This window comes from Grus americana, chromosome 4 (genome assembly GCF_028858705.1).
Source record: "Grus americana isolate bGruAme1 chromosome 4, bGruAme1.mat, whole genome shotgun sequence".
NCBI classification, from domain to species: domain Eukaryota; kingdom Metazoa; phylum Chordata; class Aves; order Gruiformes; family Gruidae; genus Grus; species Grus americana.
This window is the reverse complement of record NC_072855.1, coordinates 29,549,131-29,562,791: the sequence shown is the minus strand read 5'-3', so window position 1 is coordinate 29,562,791 and position 13,661 is coordinate 29,549,131. Positions and strand designations below refer to the sequence as shown.

Sequence of the window (13,661 nt, the reverse complement as noted above, 5' to 3'; positions counted from 1 at the left end):
ACATTACTGAGTTGTTATGTAATCTGCTTAATCATATGGCTTGTGTTTTAGGCATCTTTTTAGTAGATTACGATCGTGAACAAAGTATATTTCAGACTCCTAAACTATCCATCTACAGACACTAATAACCAATGACTTGTATTGAATATCCCACCTCTTGCTAAACTATAGACCAGAAATGTCAGAGGTGTGTGAAATGCTTCTGGTTGTGATATATAAACTGTCAAACAAGAAGAAAGACTAGTTTAGCTTTGATGTGGACTAGATACACTGAGTTTCACAAGATGTCTACATTTTGTTCTATGTTTTGTTCTGTTCTTGGTGATTTTGTATCAGCTCTGGATAAGTTTTGATCACCAACTAATTCTCCTGATGACTTTGATTTTGTAATTTACCATGCATCAATACTTTGTTGTTGGAACAGACTACTGAGCTTATATTGTCACAAACAGTATTTAACATCTCTCTAGCATGGGGATTTGGGTTTTTTACCCTCAGTTCGTGTTTTTAGGAGACTTCCCACAATAGGTAGCATTCAGTTTGGGGTGGTTATTGAACTATTCCAAACCAGAGCAACCCAGCCCAGCTCTCAAGGTTCATGAACAATGTGTGAAACACAAACCACTGCATCTTCACTTTCTGCTTGCATTCTTCAGAAGCATTCACACAACCATATCTACACTTTTCTTCAGTCCATGCCAAAAAACTTAAATCAAATTTGCAGTAGCTTTCCAGTTTCAATATAAAATTGGAATTACAACACCCTTGTATACGATTGCTATTTTCCCTCTCTTTTTCAGTCATCTCATGGTGCCTCCTCAAGCTATCATTTTGTAAGCAGATTTGTTTCACTATTTTAACTCTCTGTTCTATCTGCTTTTTAATTACAGTTCATCACATATTGTTTAGATAGCATTTTCTTTTACCCCAGTGATGCTACCACAATGACACTAAAGCATACACACAACAATCTGAGACTGACCTTGTATTCTAGATCAAGTCTTCCATACCATTCTCGGTATGAAACTCATCTTTTCCTATAGCTCTTTACTTCAGTGATTGCTTTGATTTACGGGTTGGCCCTGTAGTGTGTTGCAGACTGTGACTTTGAACTGTAAACAGTGACTCTACCTCTAGATCTATATTTTAGGAAACAAAATTCAAGCAGGGAGTTAAGTATTACACAGGACTAGCTCAGGTTCTTAAAAGAACTGCATCGTGAGTAGCAAAAACACTTTCCTCAAATCAAGCTCCTGCCTACTGAAATAGTTCATACTTGCAAGACTGTTTATATTGTGCAAAGCCTCTGTTTGGGCACATAGGGCACAAACTAAGGCTTCTTGAAAGACAGTCTACAACTACGTCTGTGTGTTTCATATTTCATTCAGTGCCTACAGGAGAATAAATTAATTTTTCCTCTTGGCTTCGTGATATACGTATGGAATTACATTATCAACAGTTTCAGTGTGGCCAATCCAAATTACTTGGCTGAACCAAACACACCCTGCCACATGAAGAGATTAAGAAATACCGATGATTTTGCTTTTAGTAACCAGCAGTGGGATTTTCAAACTATTCAGCACTGGCCAAGTTTTGCTCTATTGACATCAACAGTAAATCTCTAATTTCAGAAAGACTGGAAAGAATCCAGTTCTGAACACTTCTGAAAAACCCTACCCTAAAAATCCTTATTTTAAATTACTTCAAAACATGCAATTTATAGAATCTAGCATGAGAAATTCTGCCAGGGTGGATCTGAAAGGCAGCTGGGAATATAAGCAGACAGATGATCCATATGATACTCTTACTTGGAGCTTTGAAATCTGACAACAGAAAATAATTTCCATGGAAGGAAAAACAATTCTTCTCCACCTCCTTTTCAATACACGAAATATTCATGTCTAATTTATTTTTCCACAAGAAAATGGCAACAGCATTTTGCACTACTGAATTTTATGCAAGACCCTCTCGAGCAGTCCAGCTTGCACTCAAATCTCAAGGCAATAAAAACATATATATGTAAAAGTCTAACAGAATGAAAACAAGGGCACTTGAATCACAGTCAGTAACTACTTTAAAGATTCCAGTTACAAATTTCAAGGGACTTTTTCTCTCTGACATCACACAAACACACACAAAATATTAGGAACATATTAAATAACCTTCTTAAGGCAGACTCAGTAATAATACAATTTCTCTGAGTAAAACCAAAAAGTGGTGAAATGGGAATAATTCACAATTAAATTGCAGAAACCACAATGGAAGGACAGATCACTTATACAGAAGGATAAAGATTATTATTCTTAAAGAGAAAACCAAAGGTAGTTCATGAGAAACTGTATGAGTCAAGCTAGAAACTTGTGACACCCTGCTGAACAAGATCAAAGCTGAGTTCAGCTGTAACAGCATGAGGATTAGCGAGAAATGGTATGAATAACCCAACTTTATATAACCCCAAACCCTCAGAGTGTGCCAGGGCACCTGGTAGCACAGCACAGGGCAGGAACAGTGAGGTGAGCTACTTGGATAACAAAGAGGCGAGGCTGAGGACAGGGCCTCCAGTCATTCTAGACATTAGGTTACGAACAGCAACCTCAGAAAGATAACCGAGGTTTGTAGAGAGGAGTCGGGGGGGTGGGGGGGGCCTGACTCTCTGCTGAAGTAAACAAGCACAGTTTCATTGAATTGTGGTGAAACTGTCTGTAGACTTGCCCTACGTTTGTTCTAGCATGCCTGTCATCCACCATACTGATTTACAGGTCTTAGTGACCTCCAACTAAGTTCACATACCTCATTTTTGGAAGTTTTAAAGCTGCCTGGTTTTGAGCAGCCTTTTCAAATTCTAATTGATAGGTCTCAAGCCAGAGAGAGTTGAGAGAGCAGCTCTTCTATCACGCTACGGTTTGCACGGAATGACATCTCCACTTAATAAAAAATGCAACAATTTTCTCAAAAATAATCTTCAATAATGGTAGCATCCTATCTATATTTTCTTCCTCATAAATCAAATTCTGTCCAAGGCTTACATGGGAGCTGTTAGTAACTACATAACAATTCCTGTATCTGCTTACTGTTCTGAAGTGACAGCAGCACTGTAACTCATAGTGTTGTGAAGCAGTTTGAGATACATGGGATATTTAAGAGGGTATATATTAACTATATTTTTCTTTACCCTTTTATTTCATATACAAACCCTATACCCAAATACAGAGGGAGAGCATGCATCTGATATCTGAAGCTGCAATCAATTAATAGGCATAATTCTAGTCAAAAAGGAAAACCATCAGCCCCTCTCTAATGGCATAAATACAGATACTCAAGTTCTCAATGTTTTATGGTGAATTCCTGGTGCACGCTATTTTACCTAGCATTTCCAAAGAAAGTGAGCAAATAGTTCAAGGAAAGAGTTTATAAAAATTATGGACTGCACTGTATATAGTGCACAAGCCAGGTGGTGCTAACTTCATTACAGCATTATGACAACAGCAGTAATTTTTTTTCTTCCTGCTCACCTCTAAAATATGCTGCCTGTAGGCATTTGAGAAAGAAAAATAATTTTTTTGGTGATTTTTAAATATCAGCTGTCTGAAATTGTAAGTATTAATCAGTTAGATAGCAAGGCAGAGCTAATATTTTTCCATATCTCAAGCTTGTGTTTGTTTTGTTTAGCATGTTTAAATTTGTAATTCTTTCAAATCATACATACATATTCCATAGCATTTATTAAAAGCAGTTGCTTCTCTATATCCTGTCAGTTTAAGATTTTGGTTTTTTGTGTAGTGCTTCTGAGCAACAAAAACCTAATATTATGATCAATCTAATGAGTGTTCATAAATTGGTCAAAGGGAGGAAGCTCCATGAGGAGTGAAAACCATGGCTACCACAGAGGAAGACTGCAGCCCGAGGAGCCTGGAAATCTGCGGCAATCTGAGGAGCTTGGTGTGGAGCTTAATAGGACCAACCTATACAAGTACCTTGAGATCTTCCTTCTGCTCTGACACACAGTAAATTGACACACTGCAAAGTCTTGTACCCAGTCAGGTGGGAACAGATGAAATACTGGGAATTAAAACAGATACAGCAGTAAAACATAGGTTTGGGGGAAAAAAACCCCAAACATACAACACCCCAGTAGCAGTAAAAAAAAAAAGTCACCTTGTTACTTATTTGTATAGTTAGTTTCCTTTAACTAAGACACATAGTAAAACAACGATGGAGAGGAGCCACAGCAGTTGGAACCATCATTTCCCGGCTCAGACCAAGAGGGCATATGGGCTCAAATCAGTGAGACTTCTCGGCCTTAACACCACGCGGATGGGGATCAGACTGCATTGCTATTACATCTGCAATGTTAGGAAGAAGAAATGACCTACAGTTAAGGTACCCAAACCCGGGGGCGCTCTCCCTACAACAAAATTATATGAAAATACTGACCTGGCAGCATCTTTTTGCATAAGGCCAAAAATGATTCATGCCCTGCCATCAATTATATACAAATAAGGAGTAGCAGACAACTGAAAGGATTGCAGCTGATACACAGTTCCAATAAACTTACTCATTATGCAGTATAAGCAGCAGCAATGGCTTGAATTTGGGAGGGACTTAATGTCATCTTATAGTTCTTGGGGTTGCTTTTTAATCATTTTTACATTACTGTTACTATAAAAACACATCAGAGAGTTAAAACATTTTTATTGCACATCTATGACTTCTATCATTATACCCTTTTTTCTCTTTTCAGCTTTTCTTGATATCAGGAGTATGTCTAGATGAAAATGCCAGATCTCATGTAGAGCAGCAGAAGAGATTTTTTTTTTCCCTACTGATTTCTTTTTCTTATACTTTCTTTTTATTTATTTGTTTTTCTTTTATACCACACAACAGAGGACAGAGAGGCCATAACCTATCTGCAAATTGAAACAGCAGCAGCAAGGTCAAAACCAGAAGTTTTGAGGAAACCCATGGGTATCTGGGAAAAAAATCATGGTGTGTCACAGCATACCAGCAGCTCTAAAAAGCTTGTGCCATACCAGACCCGAAATCAGTATCTTGAGTCTGGGCATGTGGGAGAGAGCACATTATTTCTGGAAAGAGACTGCATCCTTCTGTATCCTTTACTTGGTTTATTTTCTTCTAGTTACTTTACCAATAAAGTATGTTGTATGTATTTTATGATTACACTTCAGAGGAAAAAAAAACCTGAAGTGATAAACCTAATGGGATCCATTACTAAAATCCTGAGAACATTACAGTTAACAATCTTTCCAAGTAGCTTGCAGAGAAATTTTTCTATAGAGCTGCTATTTATTTTCTTTCACTTTCCAAACTGTAAACTGTGTGAGATAATTTTCTATTTTTAAGGCACAGATCATGATATAGCCAAACAGAAGCTGGGATTTCATCTTCCTATGTCATCTGTAATAAAACTCAATGACAGGAGCGCTAATAAAACCTAAGACAAATTCCATTATACAAATTACCTTCGTGTAATCCCTTCACTTATCAGGAGAAAGTCTGAAAAACACTCTGAATCATAGGCCACATACCACCTCTGCTTTGGTGTGCGAGATACCATTAAGAAGGAAATAAAAGGACCTCGCCTGCTACCACATTAGACAAGCTAGTATTGTCTCCAACCCCAGGCAGTGCTAAAAGCAGAAACTCCCAGCATTTTTTCATCCCCTGGTTTTGTGCACTCTGCTCTTCCTATTTCCGATTATTCTTGCTCATTATTTTAACAAAGTACATTAAGTTAAAGTACATTTATTAGAATGTATTGTGAATTAAATTAGCTTTGTGTCTTACAGTAAACACATACAATTCAGCCTGAAGATGTCAAGTCATTGTTGTCAGCTTCTATACTTTTTTTTTTTAATCTGAAAGAGTATGAATGTTTTCAGTCTTATAGCATTTGGTATTTATGGAGTCAAAGCTGTAGAACTTAAATATCAAAGCATGTGAGGAAATCTGTGATCTTTACATCAAAGTCCACTGAACAGAAAAGATCCTCTTTGCAGCAATGAATGTCAGTGAAGGTCACGCACCTTTCACCTTTATTTAGATAAGCAGAAGTATTGATGCATGGAAAAATCCAATGTGCATCTGAAATCAAACATAGAAAGTTTTAAGAAAACATGTTCCATATAGATCTGAGAGCCAATGACTATAAAAAGAGGATTTTTCTATCTCAAACTATAGCTTTGTAAGAAATGTCTGCCTGTATTGATCCGAACCAGAACACATTGGATGCACGCTCATTTCTTTAAAAAAAAAAAAGGGGGGGGGGGGGGGAAGAGTAAGCATTTTTGTGTCTGGCCAGACCCGTAAGACAATGTTGGTGCATGTAGCCCTCTGTACAGAAGACAGTCCAGGGAACTCATTATTTCTTAGATATAAGTGCTTTCAGCCCATATTCTCACCCTGCTGCTGTTTTGCTCTTGGCATGAACTCAAGAATCTTTGATACGACTGTAACGTTATAGGAAGGCATGAGGAAAAATAAGGAAGATGCAGGCAACAAACCACCAACTGAGAAGAATAGCTAGGACAAGTAGCTGTTATTACTTGTGTATTGCCTCCAAGCTTCCCACTGAAGATCAATAAGTATGATTTATTAATGTACGGCCACAAAGAGTCATAAACCTAACTCCAACATTAAGTAATACCCTCATACAAACTTTAGATTCTTAAAAACAAAGCAGTACAAACCCTGGAGATAACAAATCGGTGTTACTAAGTAGACGTCACACAAATTCTGATGTTGCTAAGCTCCTCAGAACTAAAACTCTTGGGGAGTACCAGACTTTCAAGGTGGTCCCCCAACAACTGTTCCCAATTAAAAAAAATACAGAAACCAGCCCAGGGGTTAGCACATGTTACTCCTGAAGTACATTTCATTTTTCAGCTTTTTTATTTGCACTTCCTGTGATCATTGAGTCTCGACATTTGTAAGAACTTACTGAAAGGAAGTGAAGTAGGAAATACACTGTCTGCTAGAACATGGAATAAATAGATATGAAAATATTCCCCCTTCTGCCTGACAGTCTTCTGCCTTGCTGAAGAAATTTAACATTCTCGCAGACTTAGTCAATAAAAAGCCAAAGCAACATTCCTAAATTTGCAATCAATAGCTAGAATAAACAGAAATGCACAGATTAAAAGCTATATTATAGCTTTCCTCCACCCTTATTTCCCCCCAAACTCTCATATAGTCCCTGTTGTACAAACCATACATACAAAAATTTATAAAATGACAGAGTTTGGCTTAATGTCATTTAGCCTGTAACAAGGCTAGTTAATACAAATCTGTGATGGTGTAAGCCAAGTAGTTAGCCCTTGACTATTCTCCAGCAAGCCTGGCTATTTTTCTTCCACTAGTCTTCACTTTTCCAATGAGTAATAAAAGGGAAAATTGCAATGTTATTACTTCATTTAGAGGATAGCATTCATACAAACCAGCTTGCTCAGTGAACTGTACAGCCCCAAGTATACAGTCCCACAGGGTGGTGGTCAGGGTAAATGAGCTAGTTTACAACAATAAAGATATCAGATTTAGACTTACTTCATATTCCTAGACTAATATTAATCCCTTTGTTTTGCTTCACTGCTTTAACATGTTATATTATAAAATTAACTGGGTGAACGATGCCTGAACTGACATATTTATATTCCAAAAAGCCTGAAGGTGAAATAGAAAAAAGTCAGAATTAATTGATAAGAGATTTCTTATTATAACAACTCATAAGAAGTCATGGAACAGTGTATTCTCAAGTGACCTGTCTTTCTAACCAGTTTCTTCAAAATGAGCCTTCAGCATAGAATAATGGCCCCAACTGAGCAATAGCACATATAGATGAATTTAAAGTCATAAGCCTTATAAACACATGATATAATTTGATACTTCTTTAGTTTAAAATACAAACTTTTTGATTTTGTATTGAACTAGTTCTACTGAAAAGCTCTTCCCACTTTTAAAGAATGGTGCCTTAACGTTGCCTTGTTACCTAAAGAACAAGGTGAGTGAAACATTAAGTATTCACCATAGCATCTCAAGTATACTTTCTTTCATTCTTGCTCTCTCCAGATGTATTAAAACCAGTCAACTGAACCTATTTATGCTGTGTGAAACCAGAATAATACATCATGTTTAGAATGGATTCCCTTTTTTCATCAGCCTTTCTGACCACATGTTTCAGAAGGACAGAACAGCAAAGACAGGTCTTTACATGCAACATCATCACTCAGTGGAACGTGAGTAGGTTCATTAATAGCTACAGCAAATTAGGACTTCATTAAGACTGCAGTTTTATCGGGAAACTTGTATAACATGCTGCCAGTGTACAGCATAAGTGTGTAAGCCACTACTACGAAAAAGCTTATCTTCTGCAACAGGAAGACCGATAGGAAACAAAACCTCAGCTATCAGCAATGGAAAGAAGTACACCCTAAAACATTTTTATATTTAACTTCTTGAAATTTAAAGCAAATTTCTCCCTTTAAGAAAGGAAAAAGGAGGAAAGCAATGAGCAATGAAACTAATTAAAATTACCAGTTAAAAAGGGTGCAGTATAGCTAAATGTTGCTTAAAAGACAAGTTTTAATCAGTCTCATGGGCAAATCAAAACACACAGAAACGATAGCACTTTCAAACTGTGAATGCGCTTCATAGTGAAGCTGTATCTTTCAGTAAATGCAAGCCATGCCAAAACAGAGAAAAGTAAAAATGAACAACCCAATTTAACTCTGTACCATACTGAAGCAGTAGAAATGCTTGAGGGGCAATATGATAAAATAATATTAAAATCTCTTCAAATTAATCAGAAGCAGGCAGTCTGCAAAAAAGTTTGCAAGCCCAAGAAACAAACAAGCATGAAAGGAGCCTTTAAGAATTTGAAGGCTACATCACAAAAGCCAAATGAATGATTTGTCTGTGATAGAGATCATTTTCCCAAAGTTTTTTAAAAAACTAGTGATGAATGAACAAGGACCTGCCTGAAACATTTTAGAACAAATTTGTGACTAAGGACCAAATCATTAGGATTTAATGGTATTTTTTATCACCAACTGCACAGCGTGAAGTTCAAGAGTTGTAGTGCCTCAAAAAAGTGAACAAACAAGTCTCTGAAGAAGTCAGCACCTAAACACAAATCATGGCTCAAAGGAACACACTATTTTCAAAGAGTTTTCAGATAGGTCCTTCAAGGGCATAGCTACCATGACAGAGAAGGGCATTTTAGCATACTCACTCTTAGGCCATTAATTCAGAAAGGAGAGGAAAAATAGTTTTCATAAGTGAAAAGATTTCAAAACTTTTTTCAACACCAGTTGACATGAAAAAAAAAAGCAGAATACTCAAAGCCAACCATGGCTGCAGACTCCAAAAGATCTTGATTCTGACAAGATCCTCATGGACAGAACAGATGGAATTTAACACCATATACTGCATGACTAATGCATCTGGAAAGGAAAACTCCAACCCTAATTCTAAGATAGCTTCTGCTCCCTTCAGAAAGTTCTGGAAGGGCAGATAGCTCACTGAAAACATCATCCCAAGCTATCAAATGTAAACAAGGAAAATAGGAGAGAGCATTTAGAAATCTGTGCTGAATACCATCAATTAGCATTGAACCTAAGAGGGAAGATTTAGAAAACCTGCAAAGGGCAGCACAGGTAAGACATGAAACCACACTCACATAAGGCAAGACTGAATAGACAATCTCAAGTATGACTGCAGAAACAGAGGTCTATAAAATGACTGACAAGGCTTGTATGAAAATGATTACTTCTCATAGAGGAACTAGAAAGTTGACAGGTTTAATAAAGAAGAATTACTTTCATATTCCCTTAAAATTTATTTTCATCTTTTAAGACACAAGCCCAGAGAAACACTTAGGTAAGCCTAGCAGGCTACAAATAATCACTACCCACCCCATTTAGCACATGTTGAAGCAAAGATAACAAACAGAAACACTTCCTGGCTAGGTGGAGGTTAAATCTGACCAAGTATATGAGTTTGGTCCTCAGTCCGCACTAACTCACTTCCCTGTGTAGGTGGTGTGCAGTGCCTGGCAGCTACTTCTATTTTGTATTCTTGCTTGTGCATTCTAAGCATTGGCTAGTAATAGGAAGTACATAAGTTTATAATATTTACTTAGGCCTAAGCAACTGAAAAGCACATACAAGCCCTCAATCGCTAAACAATATTGATCTTGCTCTTCAAGGATCTTCACACTAGTTGTTCTTTACGTACAGTAACATTTTCCTTTTGTTTATTTGAAATGATTCTCATCCTCAATCCAGAACACTGCACTATACCCACTACAAGGAAGAAAATTAACTCCATCCCAGGCAAAACCAGGACAGCAGGTAATGGGATTCTTGCTGAGGATGTAATAGTACTTCATTCACGTTTGAGAATCTTTTGACTAGCTGGAAAGCATGAGAATAACATAGAGCCTAATGAAATAACTTAGAAGCTGGCCAGTTGATCTCACTTTTCCACTTCAGAAAACCATGACTAGACATTCAGAATAAAAGACAAAGATTAAGAGGGCCAGTTAAGTTAATTTTAAGTTCAAGTTTGCAGATGGCAACAGAATGTTTCTGCATGACAACGTAAGTGTTCACATGCATAAAACAAAGCCTTCATACAGGAAGTACCCGGAAAAGAAATCTTCAGAACACGCAAACTTCTGATAGCAGACTCATGTTTTATTTCAGTTAATCCACACAGACATAGAAATACATTACAGCAGTTTTTGTTAAGAAACCTCAGTTTCAACAAATGGCGAGGTTTCTGTTTTAACTTGATCTTTGAAGATGTGACATTTTAGCCATTGCTTGTCTCAATTCCACTTTCAAGACAAAACATTACAGGTGACAACTGGAGTCATCTAGTATGAATTCAGAAATCAGCCACTCATCAATTCATAAGCTGATGTTTAATATCAGTTCAAATCCCTTGCACATGCTGGTTTCCTCCCTGTAAAAGAAGTTTTATTTGCAGTCAGCATATATCAACATGCTACATGACACTAACCCTTAAGTCAGAGCCATTTCTCAATACAAATGTCTCCATTTGTACAGGACAGGATTTTCCTTTCCCGTATCATTAGCCCATTTCAGAGGACCAGCCAGATTAAAATGGATCCAGTAACCGCTATGCCTATAAGCTTTCCTCAGATTTCTTCCAGTTTAGACTGGCTAAATCTGTATAAATTTCTAACAATTTCCATTAGTCCACACTAATTTTATTGGTGGGTGTTTTGCTTTGTTTTCAGGTAAGGAAAAACTTAAACTTCTTTAGATATAGATCCATCCACTAACATCTGATAATCCTTTTTACACTACATACCTGGAGACCAATCAATTTATCAGGAATTCTTTTTCACTCAAGATGTTTATCCCATAGGTTCACGAAGTATCAACACACTTAAAAACCTAGAGAAATAAGATTTACATGAAACTGATATTAATAGGTAACATGACAATCTGACAGTTCAAAGCCTACCTACAAGCTATTTTGAATGCAGTAGAGTTGATCTGGTAACTTCCTGAAGTTCAGTAATTTCATGCATATGTTCCTCTCAGCATGATCCAAAAATGAGTTTCAGCCTCACCTCTGGGTTTGAGAGAGAACTTTTATACCCCTCTGTGTTGGCCACTTAAGACACTGTCAGACTTAAGAGGGCAAAGCATAAGAGGGAAATAGATTATAGCACCAGTTTTCTCTTATTAACTAAGATGATCTGAACTTAGCATTTATTCAAGAGATATCACAATTTAGTTGAAATTTCTAAGTTATCAAAAAGGAAGATTTAAAGTGATCTGCAATTGTCATCACACTAGAGCACACTTACCTTCTAGTGGAAGGTATTATTCATTCCTAAGAAGTCCTGAGCATTGCTTCTAATTTAGGTGTGATCATCCATGTCTAGAATATTTCAAACATGAAGTTGCTAAGTGCAACCCCTAAACAGCACAAAAAAGACAAAGATTATTAATGATAATATAAATTGCGTCTAATCACAGATCTTCTTAAAGCCATATTCTACAAAGCTGCAGAAGTCATTTACATCTATTTTGTTATCAAATCAGACCTAGAGCAAAAAGTAGTAAATGGTTCAATCTGTTGAAAAGATTCTTTTCTAAACAGCCCATTTAAACTACATAGAGCATCTTTTAAAATACTCTAACAAAAACCAAGTTTATTAAACTTAAATTGTTTATAGTGTTGACACTACCCTCAAGTAAGCTGTAAATTTCTAGATTTAACAGACTGATTTTTACCAGCCAACTCAATGGTACCTTGTGCTGACTTACATATACCTTGTAACAAATTACACACAGAGCTTAACTAAGAGACATCAAAAGTCACTGTTACAGACATACTAGAAGACTGGGCCAAAGGCCTATGCAATCAGCAATTTTTGTTTGAAAAGTTAAGTCCACTTTAACTTAAGTGACTACAGCATTCAATACCCTAAACACTGCAGGTTTTAACTGTCATTTTCTTGATGCAGCCTACAAAAAAGAAACCACTGCACTGAATTGGATTTAAGGTCTGTGCAGCTCAACATCTATAATTTAGACAAGAACAGGAAGGTAACAAATACTTATATTTTTTTATTTTCCCACAGTGCTAGGGAAACATTTTAGCCATTATTAGACTCAAGTTTAAGGAGGGAGATTTGGAAAATCACAGAGCTACCTGGCATAGGAATATTTGAAATTTAGAAAGAACAGCAAAGATCTAAAGGTTTTAAAAATTTAGGCACTGATGGTCTCACAGTGATACCAGTACCCTCAGATATGTTTGTCTTAAAGTGGTACAAAATCTCAGGATTAAAAGCCCTCTGTTTCTGAAACCCAAAGCCTTACCTAACCAGCCTCAGGCTGTGAGGTATGTGGTGCGGTCCGTGTGCCCGCTTACCTATAGGCGTTCAAAGGCACGACTCCAGAACCCCAACACTTCCCACCGGCAAGGCCTAGCTTGCTTTGCCTTCTGCCCAAGCCGGGAGCGGCCGAGCGCGGCAGGCCAGCGGACAAACCCTTCCGGGGCATCTGAAGGCCTTGCCGGTGCCTTGGGACGCTTTCTGCCGCCATCCTCCCCGCCGGGCGGTCGCCATGGGGGTGCGTGCGGCCCACGCCACACACTGCGGAGGGAGAGAGAAGTCAGCCCAGAACAGGGGGCGGGGGTGGGAGAAGGGAGGGGGACCGCATGTGCCTCACGACAGGATGCAGGGCGGAGAGGACGGCTCCGCACTGGGTTTCTGTGAGGGAAAGGTGCTCTATCCCCCTGTGTTGACTCCTCGGACCACCACCAGGCTCCGAGAGGGCAAGATGTGAAGGGAACACCCGAGCAGGCCCAGCCTCGCCCCATCCCCCCCCGAATCCCACACCCCGTCCAACAGGAGCCCAGGGCTCCTTATGGGAGCGGCTGCCGCAGCCTTACCCCAGCGACAGACGGCGGCAAAAGAGGGAAGTGAGCCCCTCCCGGGGCTTTAAATACCGCCCCGCCGCTCCCGCGAGAGCCCGCGCGGCGCCCACCGCCGGTGGAGGGGGCGGGGGCAGGGGCAGGGGCAGGGGCAGGGGGAGCCCGCGGGAGCCCGCGGGAAGAGCGTTGTTGTCTATTGGTCGAATTGGCGCACGTGACCCCCTCGA

At 38.6% G+C, this 13,661-nt stretch overlaps 1 long non-coding RNA gene and 1 other non-coding gene across 2 annotated transcripts; both read right to left on the bottom strand.

Annotated features, from left to right (window-relative positions):
• Positions 1-10,688: 10,688 nt before the first annotated feature.
• LOC129205886 (uncharacterized) lies at positions 10,689-13,455 on the bottom strand. The gene is made up of 4 exons (XR_008576902.1): positions 12,931-13,455; positions 11,858-11,969; positions 11,353-11,438; positions 10,689-10,980 (listed from the first exon to the last, which is right to left on the bottom strand). It is a non-coding gene; the product is annotated as an uncharacterized LOC129205886 (long non-coding RNA).
• On the bottom strand, positions 11,574-11,691 carry LOC129206502 (small nucleolar RNA SNORA26). Its single transcript, XR_008577172.1, has one exon. It is a non-coding gene; the product is annotated as a small nucleolar RNA SNORA26 (small nucleolar RNA).
• Positions 13,456-13,661: the final 206 nt, after the last annotated feature.